Below are 18,034 nucleotides of genomic sequence, written 5' to 3' on the forward strand. Positions count from 1 at the left end.
CTTCTGGGTAATTCACATTCCCTTCCATGCCTGGGTGCCCCCCACTGCTTAGTTTCAGAGCCAAGAGCTTCCCTGACCTCTAGATGGCTGCACATTCCCTGGTTTCTGTGTGCCTGCTTAGCTTCTCACCCTTGACTCAGGCATCTTCCCAACTCTACTGACAACAGCTTCAAACTACTTATCCCTTCCATTGCCACCACAACGCAGCAGACTGCTAGCTCCCCTCATTCAGTCCCCTTGCCCCCCTTAAAAACAGAAACTTTGCTAGACTCATGGCTTCCCAACTAAAGATATCTCCCAGTCTTCTTTGCAACTATATGTAGTTGCAAGTTCTGGCTACCGGAAAAAGAGAATGTGCTGCTTCTGGGTCTTCCCCTTAAAAATGACTGGATGTGTGCCCCCTTGGTTCTTTCCTCTGGCAGATGGTAAGTTTTTACCTTCAATCATCAAATGGAAGCCATATGTTAAAGATACTAGGCCTGGACCACTATCTACTCGGGACTAGTACATGAGAAGGAAAACTTCTACCTGGTTTCAGCCATTGGGCCTGTGGGTCTCTTTAACAGAGGGACTTACCTGGTATCCCAACTAATACAAGAAGCTTGAGTGAGACCAGGTCTCCATTCTTCTAGCAAAGCCCCTTGCCACCAATTAAATACTTTATTTTTCATTTTATTTTATTTTTTCTGAGATGGAGTCTCGCTCTGTCGCCCAGGCTGGAGTGCAGTGGCGCGATCTCGGCTCACTGCAAGCTCCGCCCCCCAGGTTCACGCCATTCTCCTGCCTCAGCTTCCCAAGGAGCTGGGATTACAGGCGCCCGCCACTACGCCCAGCTAATTTTTTTTGTATTTTTAGTAGAGACGGGGTTTCACCGTGCTAGCAGGATGGTCTCAATCTCCTGACCTTGTGATCCGCCCGCCTTGACCTCCCAAAGTGCTGGGATTACAGGCGTGAGCCACCGTTGCCGGCCAATTAAATACTTTAAAGGGGTGAAAACAAGTGTTCCATTCAGTTTTCTTTTGTGGAAAACTTTTAAAATATGAGATTACCAGGATCTCAAAGACAATTTATGCTTAGGTCACAGGAAAAACTGAGAGGACCCAGAAAAGCAAATCAGCCTCCAGCAGAAACAGTAGGGGGGAGAGCTCTAAGTGACAACCACAACCAGTGCTCTTCTTTCAGCAGTTCACTCCATTCCTAGGAAAGGCACTGAAAGCTGAAATGATGCAAGCCAAGGCTAATGTCTCCATGGAAACTGTTACAATTGAAGCTTGTGTTCCTGACCAAGAACTCGATGGTCAACTTTTTCAAGAAATTACACAAATTCCATGTTTTATCATCTATGAAAGCCTTGGGATTCTTAAAGCTGTTGGACCAATGATATCCCACAAAAGATATGTGTGTATTCTGTATCATACAAAGTGAGCACACGTCAATTAAACCTAACACAACAACCAATCATGTGACCTTTTATTTACTCTGATTCAGTAACACTGTATACCACAAAGAAGTTCACTTTAATAATTCCTGCCGACTTCTAAATACAGTGAATCAAAACATTTAAGAACTTCAATATAGAAAGCGAAGATGAAACTTGAATAGAGAGTGAATTAAGTCACAAAAGCAATACTTAAGTGCTGCCTCTGCCACTGACCAGTTGTAGAACCCTGGACAGTTGCTTAAATTCTAAGCAATTTCCCAGTCCACAAGAGGAGATGTCATAACACCAGGAGATGTCATAGACTAGGAGGCATCTTCCCAACTCTACTGACAACAGCTTCAAACTCTACTTATACCTTCCATCACCATCACAACACAGCAGACTGCTAGCTCCCCTCATTCATTCCCCTCGCCACCCTTAAAAACAGAGATTTTGCTAGACTCATGGCTTCCCAACTAAAGATATCTCCCAGTCTTCTTTGCAACTATATGTAGTTGCAAACCCTCATAGGGTTGTGATGATGACTAAACAAGACATTGTATGTAAAAATTACTTGTCAATTATACAGGAATGTTCAATGGTATTGTTATCAGAATCACAGCATTTGGAAAGGCTTTTACGGGGTGACTTTGATGAATATCAAACTTTAAGTAGACTACAAGCTACCAGTCACTCTTTGAAAAAGTGACCTAGAGAAATTTCTTTTGCTGTCTTTAAAATTCACCCACATGCACTAGCTGGCAAGAGTTAGTCTTTCTGCTGCATTCACCACTGGCACCCATTTGCTCACCAGCCAGAGTATCCAGGAGGACGTCCGTCACAAGCTATGAAGAAAAAAGAGCTGTGCTGAGCTGAACCTCTGTGTGGCAACCCATCCATCAACCAATAACACAGTCAGAAACCTCAAAACCAGAGACAAGAAGTATTTTGAGGCACCAGGAAAAGAGAGAAAGAAGAATATAGCAGTTATGCATCCAGGCACTGGAGTGACACTGTTCTGAGTTTGAATAATGGTTTTTACACTTAACATGTATCATCTGAAGCTCCTCTGAGTTTCAGTCTCTCTAACTAGAAAACAGGACTGACAATACACACATTACATGAATACTGTAAAGACAGAATGAGAAAAGGCATGTAAACACTTAGCACAGTTGCTGGCATATGGTAAGTAGTCAAGGTTAGATACTGCTATTAATAATAATAATAATAATAATATATACACTTGTAATGCTGGCAAAAATTTAGATTTGGCAGATCTCCAGTCAGGCTTTGCAGCCAGGTATTACCTGGACAGCATGCTGGCTCAGCCATGAATCCCCCAGGCTAATCAAGGTTCCTCTGGATCGCTGCCTAATGCCCCAGGACAGATGAAACATCCAAGAATGCCAGACTGGCCAGCTGGCTAGATTCTAACACTTGTTTTTCTGGTTCACAGCTGCCTGTCACTATCCTGAAAGGTGTCTACAGATAATAGATTCACATGGCTATCCATGCCTAACTTTTCCGTCCATGCCCAGGCTTATGGGGGTGAAATGTAATCATCTTTAAAACATGGCCCTATCCCAAAGGATATGAACAGACATTTCTCAAAAGAAGACATTTATGCAGCCAACAGACACATGAAAAAAATGCTCATCATCACTGGTCATCAGAGAAATGCAAATCAAAACCACAATGAGATACCATCTCACACCAGTTAGAATGACCATCATTAAAAAGTCAGGAAACAACAGATGTGGAGAAATAGGAACGCTTTTACACTGTTGGTGGGAGTGTAAACTAGTTCAACCATTGTGGAAGACAGTGTGGAGATTCCTCAAGGATCTAGAACTAGAAATATCATTTGACCCAGTGATCCCATTACTGGGTATATACCCAAAGGATTATAAATCATGCTACTATAAAGACACATGCATATGTATGTTTATTGCAGCACTATTCACAATAGCAAAGACTTGGAACCAACCCAAATGTCCATCAATGACAGACTGGATTAAGAAAATGTGGCACACATGTACCATGGAATACTATGCAGCCATAAAAAAGGATGAGTTCATGTTCTTTGCAGGGACATGGATGAAGCTAGAAACCATCATTCTGAGCAAACTATCACAAGGACAGAAAACCAAACACTGCACGTTCTCACTCACAGGTGGGAACTGAACAATGAGAACACTTGGACACAGGGCGAGGAACATCACACCCCGGGGCCTGTCAGGGGCTGGGGGGCTGGGAGAGGGATAGCATTAGGAGATATACCTAATGTAAATGATGAGTTAATGGGTGCAGCAAACCAACATGGCACATGTATACCTATGTAACAAACCTGTACGTTGTGCACATGTACCCTAGAACTTAAAGTATAATAAAAACAAACAAACAAAAAACATGGCCCTATCCAACAAAGTAGTACACATCAGCACCCACCTGATGGACAGCGCCAGACCTCTAAACATGCCTTGTAGGTAGGGGAACTTCCTTCGGGTTCTGCTAGGCTATTCCTGTAGGGGCCAGTACGTCTTCACTATTTATTAAAACTGCACTGCTGCTTCCTGCAGCCAGGAAGTAACTTTACAGCTTCAAAATGCGTATTCTTTCCTTAGCTCACACAAGCATCACACATACACTGAAAAGGGCTCAACAGGAATCGTTATACCTGTTCCACAGATAAGGAGTCAGGCTCAGTTTGAGACATTAAGTGATTTGCTTTGGCTATATGGTGATTAAGCAGCAGAAGCAGCCTAAAATGCAGGTTATCTGACTCCTAATCTGGTGCTCTTTCCAGAAAATGTGGGCATTTGTTTTAAAACATTCAACTTCCATAATGGCACTTTCTGTCTGGAGAATTCATTAACTAAGGTATCTTGGTCACAGTACAGTGCAGATTCACACACTTGAAAGCCACTCACACAGGCAGATGTTCACCGCACTCTAGAAATCTAAAGGGTGACTGATAACAGCCATGCTGATTAACATAATTGACAATTAATTCTCAGTTCTGGCTTCTCTCTCTCCTGCCTGGATTCATCTAGCAGCCTCCTAGCAGGTCTCTGCTGCATTTAGTCCTTCATTGCTCCAATCCAACTGGAACGCTAACACTGGATTGATGCTTTAGGGAGAAATATTTCATGTCACTAAAATCATAATCATAATAAAACAACTCCAGTGGTTATCCATTGCCTAGCAGTCTCTGACTCACTAGGCAAACTCCAACTTGCCACTTAACCTCACTGAGTTTCCCCAACTGCGAAATGAAAGAGTGGGCTAAATAGAGCCTTGCCCATTTCCAGCTCATGACTCTAAAACCCCCAATCTCAGTGTCCATCACAAAAAAAAAAGAAAGAAAAAAAGAGAAAATCCCCAATCAAACCCAAATCCTGCATCTCTTGGAGACTGCTGGGAGACAGCCAAGTCCAGTGCCAGTGGTCCAGAGCTCCCATGGCCTTATTTTAAGCCTGGATCTACCACTTATCAGCTGTCACTTTAGGCAAGTCACTAGATGTCTGAAATGGCTTCAGGACCTTCAGTGATCTTCCATACTTAAATTCCCACCATTATTTAAGAACCTTCCATTTTAGGCAAGTCTGTGTCCATGAATGCAAACTGGTCCATTCCTACTTCTGTGCTTTTAATTATACTGTTTCCACTCAGCCACTTCCTGGAAATACCTGTCCTCACCTTGTCTGTGAATCAAAATCCTACCATCCTTAAAGGTGAAAACATGACCAGTTCTATGAAGCCTCCTCCCTTCTACAATGCTCATAAAGATATTCCACAAGGCAATCAAACTGCAGGCTCCTTGGTCACAACAACAATTTCTGCTCTTCCTTTGGATCTAGCAACATTCTTGGCATATAGGCTCACAGATATTTGTTGACTGAATAAATACATGTGTAGTACTATGCCTAAATAAATATGCAACAAGTTTTCTTTTAGTTAATGTGGCTCAGCTATAGATTTGCTGCAGTTTGGAGCCAATTAAAGATAACAGAAGATGAACATCAGCAGGGCAGGGACAACCATCATCAGTAAAAAACACTGATATCTGACCAACCTGAAGAATAAGAAAAACACAGAGGTCAAAAAGAAATGGTAACCTAAACTCCAAAGTACCTTGCAAGACCAACCTCATAAGCCTATACTGTTAGAGAGTGGAGGAAATTAGAGGTTTATCCGAAGCTGAATTCACTTTTTGAATGAATAAACAAGTATTTATTGAGAGACTTTCCTGTACAGACACTGTTTTCATTGCTGGGGGTATAGCAGAGAACAAAAGAGATGACACTGCCACTGGTATTCCAGCATCCAAGAAGGCAGGCTAGGTATAATGCCACCCTCTAGCTCCAAAGTGAAGTCCACGAAGCAATAACTTCTTGTACCAACTCCTTGCTATGCCTTCAAGTAAGGAAAAAAAGGAACACACCATTCACGACTGACCAAATAGAGGCAGTGCTAAAACTGCTCTGTCACTCCCTATGAGGCATCCCTTACCCTAGAATGCACTGGGGAAGTTTGCAGCACGGCACTCTGCACCTAAGTCATTTGAACACTGCCAGTTGAGCTCTGCCACTAGCGTCACTTAAATATCAAACCTCTCAAATGGCAAATGTGGCTCATGATGTCAAAAACAAAACTCAGAGGTGGGAAGGGAGGGTGGTAGTTGGTTAAAGGATCAGGTACTTTTCACCACTGCAAAACCTTACATTCCTTTCTTCTTTGGAGCAAAAACCTCTTCTATCCTCTAAAACCTTGAAAAAAATTTTTTCTTCCAGCAGGGTACTGAAAATAGCTTTGCATTTAACATTTAAAGTTGTTTTTGATCCCACACTCTTTCAGCTCTGCTCTCTGCTGCAAACTCATTCCATTCCCTAAGGGCACTTACAAGTATATTTTATAAGCAGGCAAGCCAGAGTCCCCATTTTTATCCCTAAGAGTTAAAAAGAAAAAACAATTTACATAATTATATGGAAGATAAGTTGGCCAAGAACACGGAAATCTTATCTGGACCAAAAGTTCTGGGACAAAATTTCTTTCAACTCATCCAGAAAGATAGCAGATCAAAATCAAGGTTCCTACTGAGAATGTCACTGCAGAGCTCTACACATGGGAACTGCTTGAGTTCCTCATTGCTGAGTGCCATATACTTCTTCAAGAAGAAATCAGAGGCAGTCATTTGAGGGCAGGTTTGAACAATGAAGTATATCTACATTTCCCTGCTATGGTGAGAAAACAATAGGATTTTACAGCCAAGAAGAATCCGAGAAATCAAAGTTCAAAGAGGATAACTTACTCAAAGTTACTCAGCTAGTCAGTGGCTGGGCCAAGACTGCAGCCCAGGCCTCTCCCAGCTCCCAGTCCAGAGTTTTCCCCACTCTCTGCACTACTGTCTCATTTATAACACATGAGACCAAATCTTAAAAGTATAAAGGTAAAAAATCCCTTCTATAAAAGTTTAACAGACTGAAAATACAGTAGGAGAAGTGACTGATGTAAATGGGTCCTATGATTGCCAAGAGCAAATGAGGTACAATGCTACTGAGAGGAGGGTCTACCAGCAGAAGTCTTGACGACTGCTGATACCAACCAGTATGTTTTCAGCTACAGCTACTACCACTAAATAGCTTTTGTGGGCTCGCCTAGAAACTAAATCACTATTTAGTTCATTGTTTCCTATAGAAAAATTTATCCCAAGTTTCCATCTAGTGCCCTACAAATAAACTTTTGGAACAAAACCTGTTTTTAAGATGGTTGTGCACATGAAGCAGAATTCTGAGGTCTAAAGTTCTGCACTAAATACAATTAAAACAGTAATATTTGGTGAAACATGCTAGGAGGGCATTTATAAGAAAACCCTTCAAACCCTTAATTTGTTTATATGCAATATAATGTTTTATGAAAAGCTTTCTAAGCGGGGTATGGTAAATTACTATTTTATAAAATTATTATTTTATAATATATAACCAAGGACAAATGCTATAATTCTGTATGTATTTACAAGGCCTTCCTAACACTGGGCTCAGGATTAAAGGGAGTATAAAAGAGGCAGAAAACATCTGTATACAAGCAGCTCATAATTGAGTCACACTAGCCTTTATTTTCCTCAAAAATATCAAGCACCTTTCAACCCTAGGGCCTTTACACGTGCTGTTCTCTCTTCCTGGGATACTTTCCCCAGATCTTTCTCAAGCTAAGCTCAAATGTCACCTCCTCAGAGAGGTCTCCCGTGTGATCTAGATAAGGTACCCTCCCTCCCACCATACCTCATCGCTACTGCTTTACTCTATTTGCTTGCTATCCTAGCACTCCTAGCACTTCTCACAACAAATGTGTTTCACTATTCTTCATCTGCCTCCTCCTCCTGGCCCCCTGTTTTGTTCACTGCTGTGTCCTCAGTGCCCAGAACAGTGCTATGCATCCAATAAACTTCACTGACGGAGTAATTGAGTGAAACTGGAGAGTGGGAAGTGAGCGTAAGATAATTAACCATGAAACAATTAAAAAATCAGACAACTGGCCATCCTGATTCGGTATGATATGGTAATTTGCTCATTATGACATACCCCTGCTTCTGAACGAATGAATGGTTGGCAATCAAGAGTAAAAAGGAGAGCACACACAAAGGGAACAAATGTCATCAGAGGTACCTAACAGAGAAGTGAGATCCAAGGCAGGCACGGGCAAAGAAGAGAGGCCTCGAGGGAACAATTTAAGCAAAGATCCCGCTAGCCAGAGGGAGAGTGTGAAGTGAGGTGGCCTAGGGAGGACAGCGGAGAGGCAAGGAGGACTGAAGCTCGGGCACAGGGCTGTGGCTGGGAAGGGAGGTTGAGCGGGGAAGCAGGGCTGGGGAGGAGGAACAGGACCAGACCCTGGAGAGCCTGGAAGACTGGACACAGGGGTGCCACCTGCACGCCACCGGCACCAGGGCTGTTCTTAGCAGGCAAAGCTGGCCTGTCGTCTGGGAAGATTGAAAGAAGTTAAGCAGAGCAGAAAACTGGTCAGAAGATGGCCTGGGTGGTCTAAGTACGAGAGGGCAAAAAGTGCTTCTTCCCTCTGCCTAGGTGTGAGAAAGATACAAGTGAGCAAGATGTGAAGGCATCCCCCACCCCCCCGCCAAAAAAAAAAAGACAATTTCCAGAGCATCTCACAGTACCACACCATGGCAGATTCAGGCCAACTTCCCATCCATCCTGCTCTCGGTGCACTCAAGAAAGACAGAGCTCAGAACGAGAGCTCTGAGGGCAGGGCACGTCCTTCCATGCCTCCCAAATCTGAGGTCAATTATATTCAGGACAGCCTGTGTTTATTATCTTTTTATTCTTTGAAAAAAAGAGTGGTATCTAATTTCACTGTGCAGTATATATTTGAACATTATATAACACATTTTTATGTAACAGGTTCTTGACATAAAACAATGTGTCCCTTACTATCTAAATGTATTTGGGGAACAACTGGCATTAAAAACATATATACACACACACACACACACACCCCAAGACTGTGGATATACCAAGGTTGTGGATGTCGGTCTTCAGGGAGAAAAGGACGAAGGTGAAGGACCTTTGAAAAGGTCCCCTCCCCAGTGAGGAGCTCTGCAGATGGCTAGATGAGGGTGGGAGGTGGGGTTAGTGAGTTATGTTAAAAGGTTCATCTCACACAGGGAGCTGCCTGGGGAGGAGCTGGCTGAGCCACAGGGGGCCTGGGTCACAGCAATGCTGCAGAGAAGGCAGGAGGAGGCCAGAGAGACAGCCATGCATAACAGGATGTGAGGAGAATGCTCACAAGCCCCTGGAGCTGCTGCTCAGGTAGCATCCAGGTCCGCATCCCTTATGCGGAGGGTTTCAGCCGGCTCCGCTCTAAAAGAGGCTCATACCACGTTTGTCAACAATAAGACTGGTTCCCAATTGCTGTCGGCCTACTAGGCTCCTGGCGTGGTGCGGTTGAGTGACGTAAGGGATGTAACGGGGTGTTTCCTCCCAGTAGGTATCTACTAGGGTGTTACAGGGCAGACTGTGGAGTTTACCGGCACAAATCCTGCCCCAAGCCATAACAGCTGAGTGACCTTGGACAGTTTATAAAACCACCTCATTTGTGAAGTAAGGATAATAGTACCTGCCTCATGTAGTTGTTATGGGGTTTAAATGAGTTAATAAGCAGAGGTGACTCCCATATGTGCTGGCACATAGAAAGTGTTCAATAAATGTTAGCTGCTATTATTGTAATAATTATTATTCCTATTTTGCACTCAGAGAAGCTAATTAACTTGCCCAGGTCACACATTTCAAACAGTGATTGAAGGAATAAATACAAGCCAATGCTTCATTCAGTATATGCACAAAACCCAGTGGGTAGAGCATTAGCCAAATATTAAATTAGGCAGACCAGCCATCCCCTTCTTTAACCAGGCTAGATAAAGAATTAGTTTACACTACTTAAAAGGACAGCACATACTAAGGTAAAAACCACTCTCCATTACATGCCAGTACTCAATGTTCCCCTGCAGCAAAGATGACTAAACCTTATCCAATCTTATCTCCCCCTGAGGTTAAGTCCCCAGTTCAAACCCTCCTTCCACGCAGACCTAAGTACTCATGGCCATGTCCACTTATGGCCCTGTTGCACCTCCATCTCTCTGCAGTGTGCATCCTGTTCCCTCCACCCACTCCGTCCCTGAGTGCCCACCCCATCCCATCTCCTCCTCCACAAGATCAACGTGCATTGGACAACCATGGCCTAAAGGCTCCCTGTGCCTATCATTTTGGAAAAAGCAAGATAAACTTCTCCCAGAATGCTCAGCCTGAGCCAGCAGGTGAGATATTTTCAGAGACAGCGCAACACAATATGGAATGCAGCAGAACCTAACAGAATTGGAGAAAAATCAATAAGGACATTGCTGCCAGGTGTGGGGAGGAAGGAAAACAAAATGAAGAAATAGTGCTGCAGGACCAAGGCCCTGCACTGGGTCCTAAAAGCAGAGGAGGATTTGGACATGTGAAAATTGAGGGATGGACTGGGCCAAGGGCTGGTACAGGGCATGGACAGCCCCTCAGCTTGACTACAATGTCCAGGCACATGGCAAGGTCTGGCAGACAGGCAGGCTGAATGTGGAGACCACTACAAACCAGGCCAAGGCACCCCGGCAAGGCAACGAAGAGCACCAAGACTGACAGCAACATTCACTGAGTGTTTGCGATGTGCCATGAATAGATTGGCACACTTTTTCCAATGCTTTAACTCATTTAATCCACACCTCAACTCTTTGATGTAGGGGCTACTATGATCCCAGTTTTATAGATGAGGACACCAAGGCATAGAGAGAAAAAGAAACTTGACCACAAGTCACGAAGCAAGTAGGGAATACTTAGGATGTGAAATCTGGCTCCAGAGTCTGTATGCTAAACTACCCAACCAAACTGCCTTTTAGGACAGCTTGGGGAATGAAGGGATGTAGTCTCCAGCATGTCATGAGGACTCAATGTGACAGTACTTGCAAGCAGTCTGCAAACCTGTAACTCTGAGGCCACAGATGCAGATTACAGGCTGCCATTCAAGTCCACATCGGACCTGCTAGCAGAACACAGGAGAGACAGGTCAGGGCTAGAGAGGGGACCCCGGGCCACGGACAGTGTGAATAGCAGAAGCTAGGACAGACATTTATCTTTACAGGGGTGCAGGAAGAGAATCAAGAAACCAGCATGATCCAAAGGCTGAGGGAGGAAAGGATTTCAAGGGACAAAAAACAAGTGAGGTAAAAGCTTCAAAGGAGCTGAGCACAGTGACTCATGCCTGTAATCCCAGCACTTTGGGAGGCCGGTGCGGGTGGGTCACTTGAGCCCAGGAGTTTGAGACCAGCCTGGGCAACATGGCAAAACTCCATCTCTAATAAAAATACAAAAATTAGCCAGATGTGATGGCATGTGCCTGTAGTCTCAGCTACTCTGGAGGCTGAGGCAGGAGGATCAACTGAGACTTGGGAGGCTGCAGTGGGCCACGATTGCACCACTGCACTCCAGCCAGGCAAGAGTGAGACCGTGTCTAAAAAAAAAAAAAAAATACTGCAAAGGGGCCAAGAACAACCACTCACGCCTGTAATCCCAGCACTTTGGGAGGCCGAGGCGGGCGGATCACGAGGTCAGGAGATCGAGACCATCTTGGCTAACATGGTGAAACCCCATCTCTACTAAAAATACAAAAAATTAGCTGGGTGCGGTGGCAGGCGCCTGTAGTCCCAGCTACTTGGGAGGCTGAGGCAGGAGAATGGCGTGAACCCAGGAGGCGGAGCTTGCAGTGAGCTGAGATAGCGCCACTGCACTCTGGCCTAGGCGAAAGAGCGAGACTCCATCTCAAAAAAAAAAAAAAAAAAAAAAAAAAAACAACCACTTAGGAATAAGGATGGGCAGATGGGCCCCAGGAACTCAAGACAAAGTTTTGGAGAAAACTTTGAGAAGAAATATAAAGAAAGGTGGTAGAGAGAGAAGCCAGAGGGCAGGTACTAAGAATGGAGCAGGAGATGGGAGAGTGGGGGAGGCTGGCAGGAGAGAGGCATACGAACCCAGAGTACCAAGTAAAGACACATGTAAATTGCCTGGCACACAGCAAGCTCACCACAAGTCTGTCTCTGCCTCTTCCATCCTTCCTCTCCTAAATCAAGCCTAAGGTTTTCAGGGTGGGGCGGGGAAGACTAAGGACAAACAGCACAAATAAAATTCTAGTGACGGGACCCAGGTAGAGGTGAGAAGGAATGGCAGCTGGCACAAAGGAAAGGCTTCCTGTGTGCCAGGCCTTTTACATGCACTATCTCCCTTAATCCTCACACAGACTCCATGAGGCAGGCACTGCCATTACACCAAGAGGAGAAGCCTGAGGTCAGAGGAGTCAAGCACACATCCAAGGCCACACAGCCCAAACCCGAGCCATAGATTCTTCTGCCACCAAAGCCCAGGCGCTTGCCCATGGTGATAGGCCAAGAAAGGAACAGAGGAGAGGTCCACTTGCTTTCTCTGAATTGGGAGGAGAGGAGGGGACAATGGGGATAGAGACAGAACATTCTGGGCTGTAAGAGATGCTGAGGGGGTTGAGTCAGAGCAGGTCTTATTTCATGAGAGGGAGAAGAAAAGACAAGGTGGGTATTTGGGATAAATCTGAGTCTTGTGATAAGGTGACAATGAAAAAAAGACTGTGGAGAAGGATAACATGCCTGTGTCACTAGCTCCCAACTAAACCTCAAGGTCTAGAAAGGATATTTTACTTCCCTGCAAGTAACTACTTTAGTTATCATGATGTTTCCTAAAATCACTGCATGTAATCACGGGGCTGAAACTGTTTATTTAATATTGATTTTCCTACCACAGTGAGAGTTGATGATGAAATCACAAAGAAAGCTCAGATATATTATAACCCTTACATCAAAGAGAGATATTAACTATCTAGTTTTTACCTTTTCATATGCAGTTTTGTTAATACAGCCAAATCTTTCTATGGTGCTTGTCCATCTTTTCGCATATAAATTCCACAGAGATTGTTGGTGTGAAGGGATAAATCTGAAAACACAGCCACTTCCTTTTCCTGCCCTGTGGCATGCAAACCTCTTCTGCAAATAGCAGACAAACTCGTGAGTAGTCATCATTTTATAAATCATTTGAAATGGATCCTTTAAAACACCATCTGTTCATCTGCTTAACTTTCTTATGAAAATAGGGCTTCAGCTCAGATATTCTGGAGGTGCCAGGAGGTAAATACCAACCTGAATTCAAATGTATTAAATATTTAGAGACTTACAGAACTTTAAAACAGAGGAACCTTTGAGATCACCGTTCAACCGTCTTACTTTCCATCAGAGGCAAACACAACCTAGAAAACTTTAATAACTTGCCCCAACTGGAACGGCCACGAGAGCTCAAGCCTAAACTAGAACCAGGATGTCCAGCTCCTAACTCCCAGGTTAGTGCTTTTCTACCAGATCTGTTCGTTCTTCGGAGGGTGGAATAAAGAACAAATTTAACTACAGGTTTAACTTATTGTTATCATTCACTGGCTGCATCTACAATCAAAGCCAAAATGCTTCTACAGTCCCAGCTTCAGATGATACAGGCAATTTCAAATCCTGTCCAGGAAATTTCCAAACCTTCTAAATATGTTCTATAAACTGTTTTAAAGACTTATCAATAAAGTGATCTGAGTAACAAAACATGGACTGAAAGGCTGAATTTTGTATTTTCAAAAATATTTGGGAATTCCATTGATATGGAAATCAAATATAACACCAGCGAATTTTTTTTAAGTCTTGCAAGCACAGAGAGCATGATATTATTCAAAACTGCTCAGGAGCAGTGATGATTATTTTAAGCTCATGATTCAACGGGTACATTAATTAAAAACTCCACCAACCCAAATTGACAGATCTTGATATCAATGAGACCAGAAGAATTAAAATAATAGTTGTCATTTAAAAATAGATTAAAGGGGTGAACAACAGCAGATGTCAGAAGGACAAATGACAAGCAAGCAGGTGTCGTGGTAAATGAATGCATCTAAGGGACAGCTTTAATGGATTTTTAATAAAACGACGATGCTGGAAATACGGGTATACGGGCAGTGTCAAGAAAAGCTTGTTCACAAATACGGAATCTGGTTTTTGGAAGCTGGGTGAGAAAACTTGGCTAATAATTCCCCGCTGAGGAGTAGCGGTGGAAGAAGGGAGAAGAGACCGCAAGCGCCAAAGCGCCAAAACAACGCTAGGTGACCGGGAAGGGGCCGAGGCGGAGAGGGGAGAGGGGTCAGGAGGTGCGGGGTGCGCGGCGGCAGCGGGTCTCTCACCGGCCGGCGAGAACTTGACAGCAGGCGCCGGTGTCCAGCACACCGCTTCCCTCCCCAGCTCCTGCCGATGGGCACCTGCGCTCACCCCGCTGCCGGCTCTCGCGACCCCTCGGGGTGGCTAACATGCGCCCCACAAGGTCGACGTTCACCTCTACCTTCCTCGTCTTCTTCCAAGCAAACGGGAAGCTCTCTGGGATGTCAACGCCCGGCAATAGCCGAGCGGGAACCTTTTCTTCCCTGACATCTGTCAAACCCGGAGCTGGAGCCAGGCTCGCTGCGCCTTCCGCGGAGCTCTGGGGCTCCAAGGCCGGCCCGCATCTGGGCTCCAGGCGACATCCCCACGCCGACGCGCACCTGCCCGCAGACCCACGGGGCATCCTTGCGAGCCGCCCAGGACCTGGACGGCACAGGCCCCACGAAAGTTCGCAGGCTAGGGTCGGCCCCGTGTCGGCCGGGGATTCCCGGGTGCAGCGCCAGCCCTGCCTACAGGGCCGAAGGGGCGGGCGGACTTGGACTCCCCAAGCCCGACGGAGACGCCCTCCCCGCCCCCACCCAGCCTCGCGGGCTCCCGAAAGGGAAGTGAAGCGAGGAGGAAGGGCAGACGCGGCACCGTTCGCCCAACGCCCTTGGGGGGCAGCCATCAGGCATGATCCCCTCGGGGATCCCCGAAGCTCCCGGGGATACATCTAGGAGTCCTCCTTGGCCGAGTCACTGCCCCCAAGTGCAGAGCTATCCCTTTAAGAGGCAGCTAGCTGCCCCCTCCCCCCGCCAGGTAGCGATGCCCGCGGAAAGGCGGTGGGTACTCCAGCGGACACTTTCCCGGCCCCTTTAAGGGCTCCTGCGGCACCTCTGCCTGCCCTAGCCCGCAGCGGCAGCCCCCGCGAGGAGGATGGGGGCGGACGGGCGCGGCGCCTTTAAGGGGCGCAGCCTCCCCGAGGCCCGGGTGGGGGCAGGGAGCGGTCACGGGCCCTTTAAGGCCGGCAGCGGGCACGTCGGGCAGGGTTCTCCGGCGGCCGGGTTGCCCCCGGGGCGGCGGCAGGGGCGCAGCGCCCGCGAGGGTGCTAACGGCCCCCGACGGGGTGCGCGGGATCGCGCCGCTGGCCGCCGCCGGCCTGACACTCACCGTGGCTCGCCGGGAGCGCCCGCGCCCGCGCCCGCACTCGGATCCCGCGGCGGCGGCGGCGGTGAGTCCGGCGCGGGTAAACAGGCACCTCCGTCCCTGACCTACTTTCTGCCTTCCCTAAATGTCGCACCACTAACCTACTTTCCGACCAATCCGCTCCCCGCCGGCCCAGGCCCGGCCCCCCGCCCACCAATCGCTGTGCCCAACCCCCCTTCCCCGCCCACCAATGGAGGAGCCGCGGAGCCCGGATACCTGCCTCTTCCCGCCAGCCAATCCGAGCGCCCGAAGGGAGCCGGTCCCGGCGGCCGCCCCCAGCCAATCCGCGTGCGGCTCGGCAGCCCGCTGGCCAGTTGTGTGGCGGCTAGAGAGGCCGCTGACCAATGGCGAGGCGGCGAGGGCCGGTTTACCTGCTACTTTCCTGCCACCAATCATTTGGCGCACAGCAGCGCACGCCCCGAGGAGAGGACCAATCCGCGTGCGCTCCCTGGTTTCCTCGCCCCTGCCCTCTCCCTTTCCCGTCAGGTCTCCCACTAGCCGAGGCCACTGCGGTGCCCAAGCCGCGCTCCTCGGGGTCGCCCGGGATGTCCCACTTCTCTGGGTCCCCTGCCGGCTGGCGTCTGGCCGCCCGCCCTCACCCCCCCTCCTCCTTCTCCACTCCGGGCATTCCGACGAAAAGCAGCAGTTCCTGACTCCCTCCCTCCCTCCGGCTCCATCTAGGAAACCAATTTTAGGAACGTTGAGTGCCAGACCCTTCCTAAAACCCCTGGTTTGCCAAAGTCTAAAGGAGAGAACGAACACTTAGTATTTCTAGAAGGCATTTCCACCCCGAGGACTGCAAGTGTTCTCACGTTCTTTGCGTTCGTCATGACCTCCAAGTGTCCCACTGGAGCTGTCATTCCCGTAGTTCCAAAGAGAATACTCGAGCGCGGAGCGATTCCATTGCATTTCCTTCCAGTAGCCAGGTTTTGACCACTTACTGAGGGGTAGACACCAGCCCCGCGGCAGCGCTCTCTGCTGCAAAAAGCTGTCTACGGAGCAAGACGGAAGGAAACAGTTACAGAAAATAAAAATTTGATAACGACAGCGACTCGGTTTCTGAGAGGACAGAGAAAGTGACTTATTTTTGCATCTCAGGCACTTTGTAGAGGGCCTTTAGCACAAAGAACTCCTGGCTCTTCCAGATGTTAAACTCCCTGAATAGGACAGCGTCTTCTTTTTCGTTATCCATCATGCCAGCTCTCCTTTAGCGCCTGCTGGGGTAGGGTGGAGTGGTGGGGGCGGGGCCGGCACCCAGCAAGTGCACCATAAATATCTGTTGGCTGGATACATGAACAAATGGAATTAAATAAATTGGCCTAATTCTGTTACCCAGACTGGCCCCCGTGACTCTAGACTTCTAGCCTGGTAAGTTCCTTGAACACAGACACTGCGTTTTTTAATCTTTGTAACACCATTGCCCATCCCCAGCTCACTGGCAGGCACGGAGTGCCCAATATGTGCTTTTGGTCTGAATGCTGACTGTTTTCTAGGTCAAGCAACTCCGTCGGTAGCTTGCTATTTTTCCTAAGTTTACACGCAGATGGAATCTTATTGCTCCTTTGTCTCTGCCCCCATTTCATGAGGAGATCACTCTAGATAAGTGGGACTTAAGCGAAGCACTTGACAAGATGAAGAAATATGGGCTGGATGCTAGTATCATTAATTGGACTAATAACTGGTTAAGTAACCATAACCTAAAGATGCTGATTAGTGAGTCCACGTTGACCAAAAAGAAGATTGCAGGAAGTCAACATTCCAGCAGCACCTACTACATACCAGACACTGTGCTAAGTACTTTCCCCTCATGTTCTCCCTTAATCTTTATAACCACACTGTGAGGAAGCTTTTATTGCCCCATTTTACAGATGGGGAAACTGAAACTCAGAATTTAGCTAGCTGGCCAAAGGTCACACAGTAGGTGGCAAAGCCATGATTCAAACCAGACTTTTTATTTCAAAGCCTCTATACCACATCAGTTACCCTCAGAATGACAGAAGCCTCTCTCCCAGGTCCAGACATCAGAACTTTTATCAGTGTCCTGAAGGAAAATCCAGAAGATTCGCATCACATGTCCAGATGACACAAAGCCAGGAGGGGAAGAGACGCTATTACAAAAACCACACACAATATTGGAGCAGTGGGCTGACTCTAACAAGGGTAAATGTGGAGTCCCACCCTGTGTGAAGCCAGCGGGAGGCAGAGGTGTCTTAGATGCGTATAGGAGCAAGATAAAGGGTCTTGGGTGACAAATAATCTGAGTCCACAGTGAATTGTGGCTGCCAAAGTAAATAAACGCTCTTAGGCTGCATCAATGGAAGTCTGACATGTAAAGCAAGATAGGTGTTATTGTGCTGCCCAGTGTTGGTCAATACCCACATGAAGTATTGTCTGCAATTAAGACTTGGCAGAAAGAAATTATCTACATTCACAAGTAGAGGGACCAGGATGTAAAGAGGCTAGAAACTATGTCATATGAGGAAATATTAAACGAAGCAGAAGGTTTTGCCCCAGGGGTACAAGGTAACTGTCTTGATATATGTGAAGAACTGTCAAATAGAAGAGAAATTAAACTTACACTTCAGGGCCTTAAGGAGTTGAAGGAGAACCTGTGGGTAGAA

The 18,034-nt window shown here is 46.8% G+C and overlaps 1 protein-coding gene across 6 annotated transcripts in view; it reads right to left on the reverse strand.

The window, feature by feature from the left end:
* Window positions 1–15,495, reverse strand: part of BMAL1 (basic helix-loop-helix ARNT like 1) — a 110,021-nt gene extending 94,526 nt beyond the window's left edge. For 4 of the 6 annotated variants that reach the window (XM_063641975.1, XM_063641971.1, XM_063641974.1 and 1 more), the window contains exon 1: window positions 15,378–15,489. The gene's annotated coding sequence lies outside the window, so the exon portion shown is untranslated. Of the gene's footprint in view, window positions 1–15,377 lie in introns of all 6 variants that reach the window. The other 2 variants (XM_063641972.1, XM_055282372.2) reach the window with 1 other exon arrangement.
* Window positions 15,496–18,034: the final 2,539 nt, after the last annotated feature.

Source organism: Symphalangus syndactylus, chromosome 6 (genome assembly GCF_028878055.3).
Source record: "Symphalangus syndactylus isolate Jambi chromosome 6, NHGRI_mSymSyn1-v2.1_pri, whole genome shotgun sequence".
Classification (NCBI taxonomy): Eukaryota; Metazoa; Chordata; class Mammalia; order Primates; family Hylobatidae; genus Symphalangus; species Symphalangus syndactylus.